General features: G+C 43.6%; 1 protein-coding gene across 4 annotated transcripts in view; it reads right to left on the bottom strand.

Moving 5' to 3' along the window:
- hoxb3a (homeobox B3a) overlaps positions 1 to 12,500 on the bottom strand; it is an 88,795-nt gene that overhangs the window by 26,425 nt on the left and 49,870 nt on the right. Inside the window, exon 1 of one of the 4 annotated variants that reach the window (XM_032537289.1) lies at positions 4,610 to 4,680. The exons of the other annotated variants lie outside the window; for them this stretch is intronic. The gene's annotated coding sequence lies outside the window, so the exon portion shown is untranslated. Of the gene's footprint in view, positions 1 to 4,609; positions 4,681 to 12,500 lie in introns of those variants that run through there. 4 annotated transcript variants of the gene reach the window in all.

Raw genomic sequence — 12,500 nt, 5'->3', positions numbered from 1 at the left:
GGCTCGGCAGCTCGGGCTCTCTTATCGCTCTCGTGCATGCTGCTCTCCGGCCCGGTTAAAGGAGAAAAAAAGCGCGCAGCTCGCGGGCTCTGGATACGGTTTCAGCCGCTCATTTTTCACGTGCTTTGAATCACTGCCCTCGCGCAGCCGATTATAAATTAGAGCGGGGCTTGCTATTGATTTATTTTCGAACGGGTGGTAATCATCTCCGCGCGAGGAAAAGCCCCGGAAATACCTGGCGCTTTGGAGCACGAGACTGGACATCTGCAGCCTCTAAAAGATAAGGCAATTTAGGCAATAGGTTCAACGATATTAATAATAATATGTATATCTATTATTAAAAAAAAAGAAATTATTTAGAAAATGAATTATTTCTGTTATAATCGCCTAAATGATAGTATTGCGTCCGCTAAAAAACTCCTTGTTAGGTTGATTTAAACACATGTTCACGTGTTCTGTTAGCGTTGTTTTCACCACACTTCAATCTTTCGCTCGTTAACGTCCAGCGGCTGCGGATTTATGAGGCCGAGCGCTCCTCTGATTTATGTCTGACGGTTTTCGAAGGGTCTCTGCTCCACTCCAACCGAACTGCTTTCATTTCTCCCAGGACTTTTGTATTTTAGCGAGAAATAGAAACGGCTGTGTATCCGGATGCCACGGGCTACGTGTAAAACCTTTAAGTTAAATGAACTTACAGGTAGGCTACCGGTGCTATGGATACGCAATGTGTTAACAGTGCCACTAAAATCTGCGTTTGGAGGATTCATTTTCGCTGTTTAAAGGATCTTATATAACTAAATATTCTCTATTACAGAACAGCTTCGGCCTACATATTGGGCATTTTTAAGGTGGACACAGCAAAAACACATTTTTTTTCTTCAACAAATAGCCACCAACAACAATTTGAATTCATTTTGCATATTATAATTAAACCTTGTTAATAGGCTATAGGTCAACACGGGTTTATTTGGAGATTTAAATGAAGCCATAAAGGCCTAAAAACTGTTTTTGGTCACGTTGGGTCTGTGATAAAGCCTTACATGTGTATCTATTGTGCGTTAAATTATTTTGTGGAACGCTCAAATTCAAAGATATATATATATTTTTTTTTTCCTTCTTATGTCTGTTACAGGCAAAATTTAAAATTTGCCGACGGGATTGTTAAATGAATGTGTTTCCTTTATATTCCGTTATAATTTTACATCAGCGTGTTAGTTTCGTTTTAAATCCAGGGCATTTTTTCTCGGCGCATTTAGCCTTCTTTTTGCGTGTGAAAGAAACAGAGAAGACGACAATATGGCTGCCAGTCGGAGAAGTGAGTGGGAAGATGCGCCTTGTGTTGAGGCTTGTCCGCCGTCCTTCATGCGTGTCTGTCAGACGCGTGGGTCTGCACCGACCTTGTCTTTGACCAAATGCAATAAAAGGATGCCTCAATCACGGATATGCCCGTTTTTCCTGCGTCTCGGCCACATTTGCTGTGTGTTCTAGCCTTCGCCTCCGAACGGTGACGCACCCCGACAGACCACCGAGCCACTGCTGACTGTTCTTCCGTTAAGCCGAGATTTAAATACAAGCTTCATCTGGGCTGTTATGGTAAAACAAAAATAAAATAAAATAGCCAATTCTTCGCCGAAACACTCCACACAGATCCATTTAACATTTAACGCTTCAACAACACGCTACAATAATGTAAGCCTACCAGTGTTATTATGGGCCCGTAACATTTCCAGACGCCTCCTTTATTCCCCTGATGTCACAATGAGCTGAGAATGCTGCCATTGTCCTGCAGGTTTCGGGGTTTAAACATTAATTCCAGCCTGAACTGCTGAAGTCGCAGCGCAGTAACACATGAACGCCACATATCTGCGTTTTTCACAACAGACGTGCCTCTTCACATCTGGATTATGAAAAATAGCACAGCAGCAGCGTGTGTGGAGGATTGTATTTAGCGGGAGAGCTGTGAATGCAGCGAGGCCTCACACGAATGAACCCCCCCTCCTCCTCCTGCAGCTTCGATAGCAGCATGCTATAATGGATGTCAGACAGGGAGTGATATCAGTTCTCAACACCGTTTCAAATATTTGAACTATTTCGGCTGGGGTTTGATCTGGAACTATCTCGCCAGACAAAACACACTTAACCGTGGACACATGCCTGGGATAAGATAAGAGTAGCAACCCCTTCACTGGGTGACTCGGGACGGTTTTAATGCACCAGTCGCATGAACATGCGCTTTGGTTCATTTGTAACGTCAAGTGTGGCTCCCTCTTAACTTTTATCCCAGTATGTGTGTCTGTTTGTGTGTGTGCCCATCAGTTCTGAATGGCGTTTAGAAATGTACCCACGCCCCCCTACATCTCTCTCTCTCTCTAATCTTGCTCTCTCTCCGTCCACAGAAATGAGGCGGGATATTGTTTTTGACACGGCGGCGGGCAGCAGGAATACGCATTTTGAGAAAAGCTGCCACTCGCTGCTACTGCCATTAGCATGCGATGGGAAGCCGGCGGAGACGCTCTAATTTGGTTACACTAAGGTCTACACTGTAGTGATGGCCGAGGAGGGAGAGACACACAGGGGGGGGGGGGGGGGGGGGGGGGAGAAGAGAGGATACGGAAGAGTTCAGCCTGGGAAATATAATTGTAAAGTAATTCCTGGTGCACACCTATCCATTCATCCATCCATCCATCTATTCCAGCAGCAAGAGATGCATCACTCTTTGTACACAACTCTGCAATACACAACAACATATTATGGTTATTATTATGATGTGAATAAAAAGTGTCTTGCAAGCATCATCTGTACGTATGGCTATGTAATGTATATGTATTATCATAGAAAGACCCCTGTACTTTTTGCACGTTGCATACATTAGCAGCTGGCTTCACACCAAAACAACACCACGCAAGCTGACTACAGTGAGTTATGAGGTTAGCCGATGGAACAACGTTACTTCATCCCACCCTTCTCACCCCACTTGCTACTCGCAATGGGAAGGGCTACACATGGTACCACAACCAAATCATGATGTCTCATTGAGCCATTGCCTTAGGAAGAATGTGTATGAATGCCACAGAATTTGATATGAAATGTATTTGAATATAAACCTGGAGCAAAAAAATGCAGTCCTGCATCTTATTTTCCTCGGCACATTTAAATAGAAGAAGAAGATCTGATTCACGGTGAAGGATTTGAGCAAAGGCAGAAACACTTAGTGCTGACATGAATAATGGCGCCCAGCTTCATTCCATCTGGCATCCAAAGAAAACACACTGAAAGAAACTGCATGGAGAGAAGGAGACAACTTCTAAAAAACATGAACTCAGAGTCAGAGTACGGTGTGGACACCATAAAGACACCTGAGCTTTCCTCTCAGTACAATATCAGCAGCAGATGCCTTATGCCTCTATACAACACTATGCAGGTAGTTTTGGTGACGTTATAATGTCAATATAAAAATCTCCAAGCCAAGTTCATTCTCCCTGGATAGCCGCTTACACTTTCAACCCGGGCCCTTACTAATAGTGCTTGGGAAGCCATGAACTCGAATCTGCGTCATTAAGAGCTTCAGCTTGGCTCCCCTGGCTGAGCTATTGGATTCACTCACACTTCTTGGCTAGATAGATGAGATTTCCCTGGCCGGCAGGTCCTTTTTTAAATGAGATTTCATTGCGGCCGAGGCGTGCCCGGTGTGCCAAATTTAAACAAATCTCCCGTTAATTGGTCGCCGCAGTAATTCACAACCCGGAGCTACGGCCAGCCTCTGTCATACTGAGCAACACCCGAAGTAATAATCAAGTGTAAAAAAAAAAAGAAAAGGTGTGTGTGAGAGGGCATACAGATGTAGAGGAGGAGAAAGAGAGCGCGGCAGTGAAAAGAGAGCCGGATCAGAAAGAGGAGCCCATGGCTGCCGTGGCGAGAACTCTTCCTCCTCTCCTTCTTCCTCGTTCCGGTGTATCATCGGTCCATCGACCGTCATTTTTGCCCCACCGTCTTCCCACAGCGGAGGAAAAACATGATTTATCGCGGCCGGCACCATAAACAACAGCACTCCCTCACAAACACACAATGGCAGCACCGGCCGCACGCTGACACCCTGCCTCACTATAAATCAAGAGAAGTAGCTGGCTGGGGAAAAAGGAAGAGAGAGGGAGTGAGGGAGAGAAGGAGAGAGAGGGATGGACAGAGAGTCAGGCAGATAGAGAGAGATGTAGAGGCAGACAGGAGGCGATGGGAGAAAGATGGAGAAGAATATCCAAGTGCTTCTTAAAATATAAACAGCCATCGGCTAACATTGCATTGCTCCCTCTCTCTCCCCCTCTCTCTCTCTCCCTCCGGTTTGCAGGCTGCCTTGCTGCACCTCTTCAACCTATAAACAATGGCTGATGATGATGGGTGGGGGTGATGTGTAAACAACACGACAGCAACATGCACGATGAGAAAACACGGCGAAAGATGGGTATTTCTGGGGCATATTTACCACGCTGTTAAAATAGCCTATGATTCAGGGAGAGGGATGCGGGCAGGATGAAGGCGGCGCAGCGGCGTAGAAGATGAGGAAGAAGAATTGTGGTTTCCCCCCATGCAGTCACCTTCCTTCCGCAATACTCACGGTGTCCACAGCGACCCGCAAGACGCACACCCGTCCAAATTTGTTTTATTGCAGCCTCCTTCTCTCTTTTCTCTTCCTCTCTCTCTCTCTCTCTTCGTTGGCGTTTCTTCGTGTCTCCTCTTCTCCCCCCTCTCTCTCTCTTTTTTTTCTCTCTCTCCCCCTCTCTCCACTGCTATAGGGGGGGCTTGTATTTTTTTTTTGAAAGGACAGTTGAATTTTCGACGTCAGACACACACACACACACACACAGACACACTGGAGCAGCACCACGTATTGCCGTTATATTCTTGGCGAATACATATACATATATATCTATTCTGCAACCTCTGCATTATTATTTAATGAATCACGTGGTGTGCTGGTGGGGCAGGGGTGGGGGTGCTGGGGGTGATGGGGGTGTTAGGGGGTATCCGTGCGCCTCTCCGTCCGTGGGACCCATCCGGACCAGTGCACGGAGTGTTGTGTGTGAGGACTTAAAAATAAAAAATAAAAATAAAACAGTACTTCTGTTCACCCTTTAGCCTTTCCAGTGGGAGGCAATGAGGGGTGTGTGTGTGTGTGTGCTAAAAAACTGTAAGGTAAAGCCGAGGTAGGCCTCACAGACGCACAGAGAGGCCGATAAAAGATGATTGTTACCGACTATGTTCGTTTTAAAAAAAAAAATGACTGCACGTCTCAGGCTCTTTCTTCGTTATTCCTCACTGTCATCTCTCTCTCCGTTCACCGTTTGTCGCCTGCACAAGGAGGGGGGGGGGGTCCTTATATTGTTCTGTCTTATATTTCAATGTTTCCAGCATTTGGAAATATTCGATGATGACATGAGCAAACCTCATTTTTTATCTGAGTATTGTGCATCCCAGCAGAGGTGGTTCCTCCTCTGTGGTGTCATGTTAACGCATGGACTAAATATTAACAGCCACAGAGACTGACTGTGTCAGCTGAAACTAATATACGCCCAACTGTTTGTGTGATAATCACAAATGCATGTTCCGCATCAAAATGTAGCCTAAAACGCACTAAGAGAACAAGTCGAATCCCTAAAACAGACCCGACCCCGTTATTTTTCCACATCTGTGTGATAACTTAAATCTGAATTTTATATTTTATTTAGACTTAATTGCCCAAACGGATTTATTATGTTATCCCCTTAACACGTTGCCTTGGTGGAGTGGCTACCGCCTCCTGTAATTCGTTTAAAAAACAAAAAATTATAAGAGACATTTAGGCTATTTAGAAGAAAGTGAACCGGACAGGTAGCGAGCCGAGTAGAGAAGAGAGCTGTTACAGAAAGAGAAGGCGACAAAGAGAGATAGAGAGGAGATAAGTAGCCTGTACTAAAGAAAGAAGGAGAGAGTGGTGGAGAGAGAGACAGGCGAAAAAACAACGGAGACAAACCCCCGTGGCGAGGCCGTGCAGGGCAGCAACAATAGGGCGCTGGAATCCTTCTGGCTCGGTGTCTCCCCGGTTCCAGAGCGCGAGCCGCCTCTCTACAGCGGAACAAAGGGAGCTCGAGCGTCTTAAAAAAAAAAAACAAGTGTTGAGGTCGGGATGCTATCATGCTAACCTCGTTGCTATGCAGCTAACATGAAGCACTTGAAGGTCAGACAATGGTCCACAGCAGCCTGAAGACACCGAGCCTTTCTGCCGCACTGTCCGCCCCAGCGACGCAGGTAGCCGGGTGCTAAACCACAAAAGACCTGATTTAGGAATGCCCAATACATCTAAAGCCATTTTCTTTTAACAAGTACGAGGCCAGAGAAGAAGACACACATATGTGTAATATTAAATGCAATTAGCCAGAACTACATGGTGGTGAGAGCAGAGCCAAAACACAAGTGGCACGTTTCTAAAAAAAAAAACTATATATACAATCTACAACATGACAAAGGTATACAAATAGCACGAATGAAACAAATGCAGGAAACATGTAAGTGGGGTGGCTATGAATTTTTTATTCGCTTTTGATGCCATAAAACGTACATGCTTAGTCCTTTAAACTCCGGCGGTTCCTTGAGATTTTACCCACAACAAGATTGAAATCAAACATTTGCGGTGGTGATGATGGCGTCTGTAATGACGGCCATAAATTATAGCAATCACAGTGTGAAACAACAGCTAAGATAAGTAGCAGCAGAGACCTGGGCCGGCCTGACAACAGCAATACCAATCAGCTCTGTAAACTTGGCACAGCCGCATGCAAAGCTATTACACACACAAAACCACTCCGATAGCCTAAACATCCGAATTATGATGGCTGTGGGCTGTACTTCCAATAGTGCTGTAGTGCTGTAGCTTAACCATTGCAATCATGCATATACTGCCATGCACGTGACCACAGAAAACACAAAGAAAGGTCTTAAGATGATGGACTTGGTTATTTTTCTAAAGGCATATAGCTCATCTGTAAGAATTAATACAGCTTATTTACAGCAAATTACAAGCAGACTTGCAAAGAATGTGTGATTCAAATCAGCATGAAAACATGGCTTATTAAAATATTATTCTAACATTAAATTGGTGAGGCAGAATAGTACTCCAAGTCGATAATTGAAGTGATGTCGGAGTTCTTTGAGATTTTGGGTGTCTTGGTCCGTGATGGATTACGACAGGTAGATTCTTCCTCCTCGTTAATGATTAACCAGGCTTTGAATAAAAGGAGAGAAACTGAAAATGTCTCTTTGTCCAAGTGTAGAATGGCGGTAAAGTTAAAGTGTCCAAGACCTTTGAATAGTGCATATTAGATCACAAGAGACGAGATTGGCTAATTCTTGTTAATTTTCTTTTTAGACCCATTTTTTCTTATTATATATAATTATATATTCTAATTATTATTCTAATTGTTATTTTAATTACTGTTATTGTTGTTATTATTGTTATTATTATTATTTTATTATTATTATTATGCATGGAGAGAGCAAGGCAGCAGAGACAGTAGGCTGAGAGAGAGAGAGAGAAAGAGAGTGAGAGAGATTGATTTACTAAGCCCCGACATCTCGCCTTTTACTGCTGCTCGTAAATCTGTCTCCCAACGGCAGCACGCGCACAAGCATTTTTTGAAATATATTCTCCTGCGCGAGACGTGAGGTCTTCCCCGGTTGTGGGATTGCACCGGAGACGAATCCCCGGCCGGAGCCTCGGCCTGTGGAACCGCATAACCCCGCTGCCTTACGTAGTGCTGCTCTATTCTTATTAGCCCCAATGTGGAATCACAAATCAATCACAATAAATAACCAATACCATTTGAGTCATCAACCCTTATTAATGCATCTGTGACCGCGCTAATTCAAATTTATTATCATTATGAAGGGGGCAGGATCCATAGTTGATATTGGAATCCAATCTGAAAGCCGCCAGCAGCAGCCAGTGACTGCTCCAACTGTCTCATTGTTAACTTCAGTAAGTCTGGGAGGGAGCCTGCTGAGCTACAGCATGTCTTAAATACACTTTGTGTGATTTTTAATTCCACTTCTCATCTTGGCCTTTGCATTGAATGCTTTTCTGTGCCAGGTCACAGCCAGCAGTAGAACTACAGGAATATCCTAACCAAGCCACATGCTTTTGGGAGTGTTGGCCTTTACAAACAGATGTGCCCTTCTAGACTACTGATACAAATGTAGACTTAACTGACACGTGTTGTTTAATGCTGGCTAACAAGCATTACGGTTATATATATCCACATTGTACAGAGATATCTACACATTTTGAATATATGGCACGATGGGCATAGCCTAAGAAGCAGTATTGCAGTTAATTTCGCATTTCCCTTTTCCTCCTTATGTGAAGGATTTTAATATACTGAAGGCTTAATATCAATCGAAATTATCAGGGGATAAATAATGCAAAGTAATGGTCCAAATGAATTGTCCCGTCCTGAGTGGAAGTATTTTTTTTCTTTTCTTGTTGCTCTACTTTTTGAAATATTTGTACGCACAAATGTGGGAGGCATCAATTCAAATTCTAATCTTCGTTCAGATTTGCTGTCCACGTGATGTTATTATAGCCTCTATAATATAAAAGCAGTCAACGCGTCTTTGTCATTAGGGTATTGATAAGTAAAATGTATGGGGGGTGTTTAATACGTTAGTATCAATACGCTTGTACAGGCCTAATGCTTCGCCATTAGTCATACAGGTCACAGAAGCCTATTTATCACTCACATGTAACGGATATGAGCGCCTCTGTAACAATGGTGGAGTTATCACACTGCAGGCCTGCTTGTCTCCATTCACTAAATGCAGCATCACAGATTGCCAAACTGCAGGATCACTTTGCAATAAAGGAAACGAAATATAAGGGTTAAACACTGTTTGTATGACTTTTTAATCAATACTAATGTTGGGCTCTGTGTATTATTTTGTCAGTGATAGGACGGTAGGACGCTTTAATACTTCAATGTTTCCTTGTCAATGAAACAACTGCGGATTCGATGTAAAACTAAAATGAAAATAAAAGTTTCAATAACGCAAAAAAATCGTGGTTGTGGCCTCTTTTTCTAATGACAGGGGAGTCAAGGAGTCCACTATCCTCTAGGACAACGGGATATATACAGTATATCATATTTTATTTTCATCAGTAATTAGTCATTCGTTATAAACCTATATACAGTTACACTCCGTTACAGGCACAATGCCCCAGCATTGTGTTACACCGGCCTGGCCTGTTCAAATAAATAGTGTAGGCGCGTGTTGCAACTTGGCAGCCATTCTTTGGCTCTCTCTTTTTAATACTTAATACACGTCTACTTTTAAACGGCTTGCACACACACACACAGCCGGTGCAGCAGTAAAAGCCTGGCAGACATATATCTCTCGTGACGACCTCCTCCTGCAGCCCGCGCGCCTGCACCATGACCTCCCTTCTCCTCGTGCTCTCCAGAATAATACATTTCTCGGGCAACGCGGCTGCAAAGAGCGCAAGGAGAGAGAGAGAGAGAAGAAAAAAAACGCGCGGGCGATTTGTCAGGCAATTAGTAAACCACCGCGAGACTCCCCAGGTCAGAGAGAGAGAGAGAGAGAGAGAGAGAGAAAGAGAAAGAGAGTGAGAGAGCCAGAGAGAGAGAAAGAGAGAGAGTTGAGAGAAGTTGGTGTGTGGTTCAATGTGTGTGTGTGTGTGTGTGTGTGTGTGTGTGGCTCCATCAGCTGGTCCAAACCCTTCAAACAGCTCAGTGACAGCAGACTGCAGCTTCTCTGTAGACTCACATCTGCCTGCCTGACTCCTACTCCTTTCATGCTTTTACTTCCCAGTTATCTAACTGCTAATCCCACTGCGATTACATGAACAGTCTCCTGTTAGATGGAGAGAAGCGTCAGGACAAGTGACAGAGCTGCGAAACACAACTGGAATCAACATGCACACACATGGCAGACACCGACATGTGATCACTGCATTCACTAAATAGGAGCTCAGCGGGCATTTATGTAGCAGCAGAACAGCAGGACTTTCAATTTAGCAAGCGTGGTTTTAATGAACCTGCGTGAGCTCAGAGCAGAAATTAGATTTACTTTATTCAAGCTTTTGTGCGGAGAAACTTGACAAACTAATCCACAAGATTTCTGTAGATCGATCAGAGCTATAGCAGTAATGCTGCAACATTTGTGTGTACAAATAACAACAGAGTATAAATTGTAATTTCCCCTTGTGCGATTAACAAAGTATACATTACATTACATTACACATGCTTATAACATGTCAGCTGAATGCAACATTTCTCACTGAAATGCATTGTGTATAAAGTCTCACAACTATATTGAATGCATTTGTTGTCTTTTGTTTTGGTTTGAAGCCTGCAACATATTCCTATCTTTTATCAATGCATTACAGCCATGAGTTTTCACTGCAGTTAACAGAATTGTATAATAACTCCTCGCGGCCAAGTGGCAAAATAGGTTGTTTATCAATCTCCACCAAACACTTTGTATGCTCATCCACCACCCAGGACACAGCATGCCACTCCAGCTGTACTACTACATAGGATGGGGAAAGCAGACAAACAATGCCATGTGTGTACAATGTCACCATCATGCTTGTGTGCATGTTGGCTGAAAGAAGCTGTTCTTTCATATTTCTGTTATCGTATAACTTAAATACAAGGGCTAAAAATGAATAGACATCCAACTAGTCGATCAGAACTTAACCATGTTTCCTATTTGTTTGGTTCCCATGCTCGATCATCTGTGACCGTTACAGTGGAGCCGGCTATCGAACCTGCAGTTCTTCCAGTACTTGAAGAACTACTGTATGTCAGTGGTATTGAACATTGGTGAATAACGAACGTTGGCACCATAGGGCTGGTGAATTTCTTAATCTTGTTTATTCATTGCTAGAACAAATATTGGCTGACTTGATAACTGTATGTACTTTTTTATTTAAGACTTTTAGTCTTGAGGCTATAAAAGGTTGATTTTAGCATATATTAAATGAAAAAAAAAAAAAAAGACATACTCAGCCACTTAAGATATCAAAATTATTCTTTTTTTGGATGTGTACTGACAGTCAGGTGTCACATTTATGCGACACCTTTCTACCAGTCTGCAAGGCACTGTGACCTCTGACCTTTCATCTCTTCTGCTGTTGGTAAAGGATGATTTTGAAGCACAGTAGCATCTCATTTTCTCTTCTCTAAGTAACGATGTTGTAGAAAAGACCAACATTTAGTCCAAAGGACAAACATCCAGCTGAGGGTGATGCTGAGCTACATGTTAGGGGTTGTCAATGTAACAATTAAATGTGAAATAATCTATCTACTGTATATTTGGAACCCTTCTGGTAAAGTTCATAGTGTTTTGGATCTGTACAGAGCTTCACTGCAAGTGAGCATAAACATAGAGCCACCAGTGGGTCTTGCATGGTGGTAGAGATTGCATAGGCAATGCTATTATCTTATGAGATCCTGCTGAAATGTAAAATTGAAACGGGTATGGGAAATATTTACTGGCATTGAAGGCATATATATACACACACACACACACACACACATACGCAGCACTCCTCCCAGGCTGGAAATGACCAATGTCGGTAAATAACAGTGGCTGCAGCTCACTGAATTGCTGAGAATCAGCTTTACAGTAAATATATCAACATTCTATTGATTTCTATTCATTGGCTACTCTGAATTAGCTTTTCAAAACGAGTGCCGTGTCTTGAATTTGACCAAATGAAATTGTCCTCTGAATATAGCATGCAAACATGGCTGCAACAAGCCTGGAAGTTAAAACAAGCTGCTCATCAGTTATTCAGCAAGGCAGTCAGGAGGGGCAGGCTCTGTTTACCCTGAGGTCCCAGTCTGTTCAAATACTGGCCAGCATCAGGCTGAACATTCTCTCTGTTTCAGGCTGTCAAGCAGGCCTGGCTGACCGGTTCATACCAAATCAAACAGTTAGAATAACTCCCAGCATTGTGCATTAAAACGCTCAAGGCTTTTGAGACAGAAGACTACATCTGAAAAACTCTGCTTCAAAACTTGAGACAGCCACTTTGCAAAATTTGCAAAAACAGTATCCTGGTCAAGTAAAATGGCAAATAGTATTAATATCATAATGTTAAGCTGTGAAATATTTTCGAAAAGGGTTCTGACGTGTGGGAATTCCAGCTAGTCTCAACAAAACGCCAACTGAGAGTCAACGGTGGCCTGCCGCTGACCCCTGCCCAGGTGGTTAGCTTACTTGTCTGCCTGTCTGGGTGTAGGATGGAGATATGGCCACCCTGCCCCCAGGGTACAGTGCCCTGAACTCGGCCTGTTATGACTAAGGGGCCCGGGGGCTCCGGAGGTCTGGGAATGTCCGAGGGAGTGAAGGAACTAGCAGCATTGCGAGGTCAAGGGGGACCTGGAGTGGTGGGGGTAGGGGTGTAGTGTGCGGGGAGAGGGGGAGGGGGGGGGTAACCACGGGTCAGC

The sequence above is a fragment of the Etheostoma spectabile genome, chromosome 15 (assembly GCF_008692095.1).
Source record: "Etheostoma spectabile isolate EspeVRDwgs_2016 chromosome 15, UIUC_Espe_1.0, whole genome shotgun sequence".
Classification (NCBI taxonomy): Eukaryota; Metazoa; Chordata; class Actinopteri; order Perciformes; family Percidae; genus Etheostoma; species Etheostoma spectabile.
Note: the sequence above shows the minus strand (reverse complement) of the source record. Positions and strands in the feature narration are given on the sequence as shown.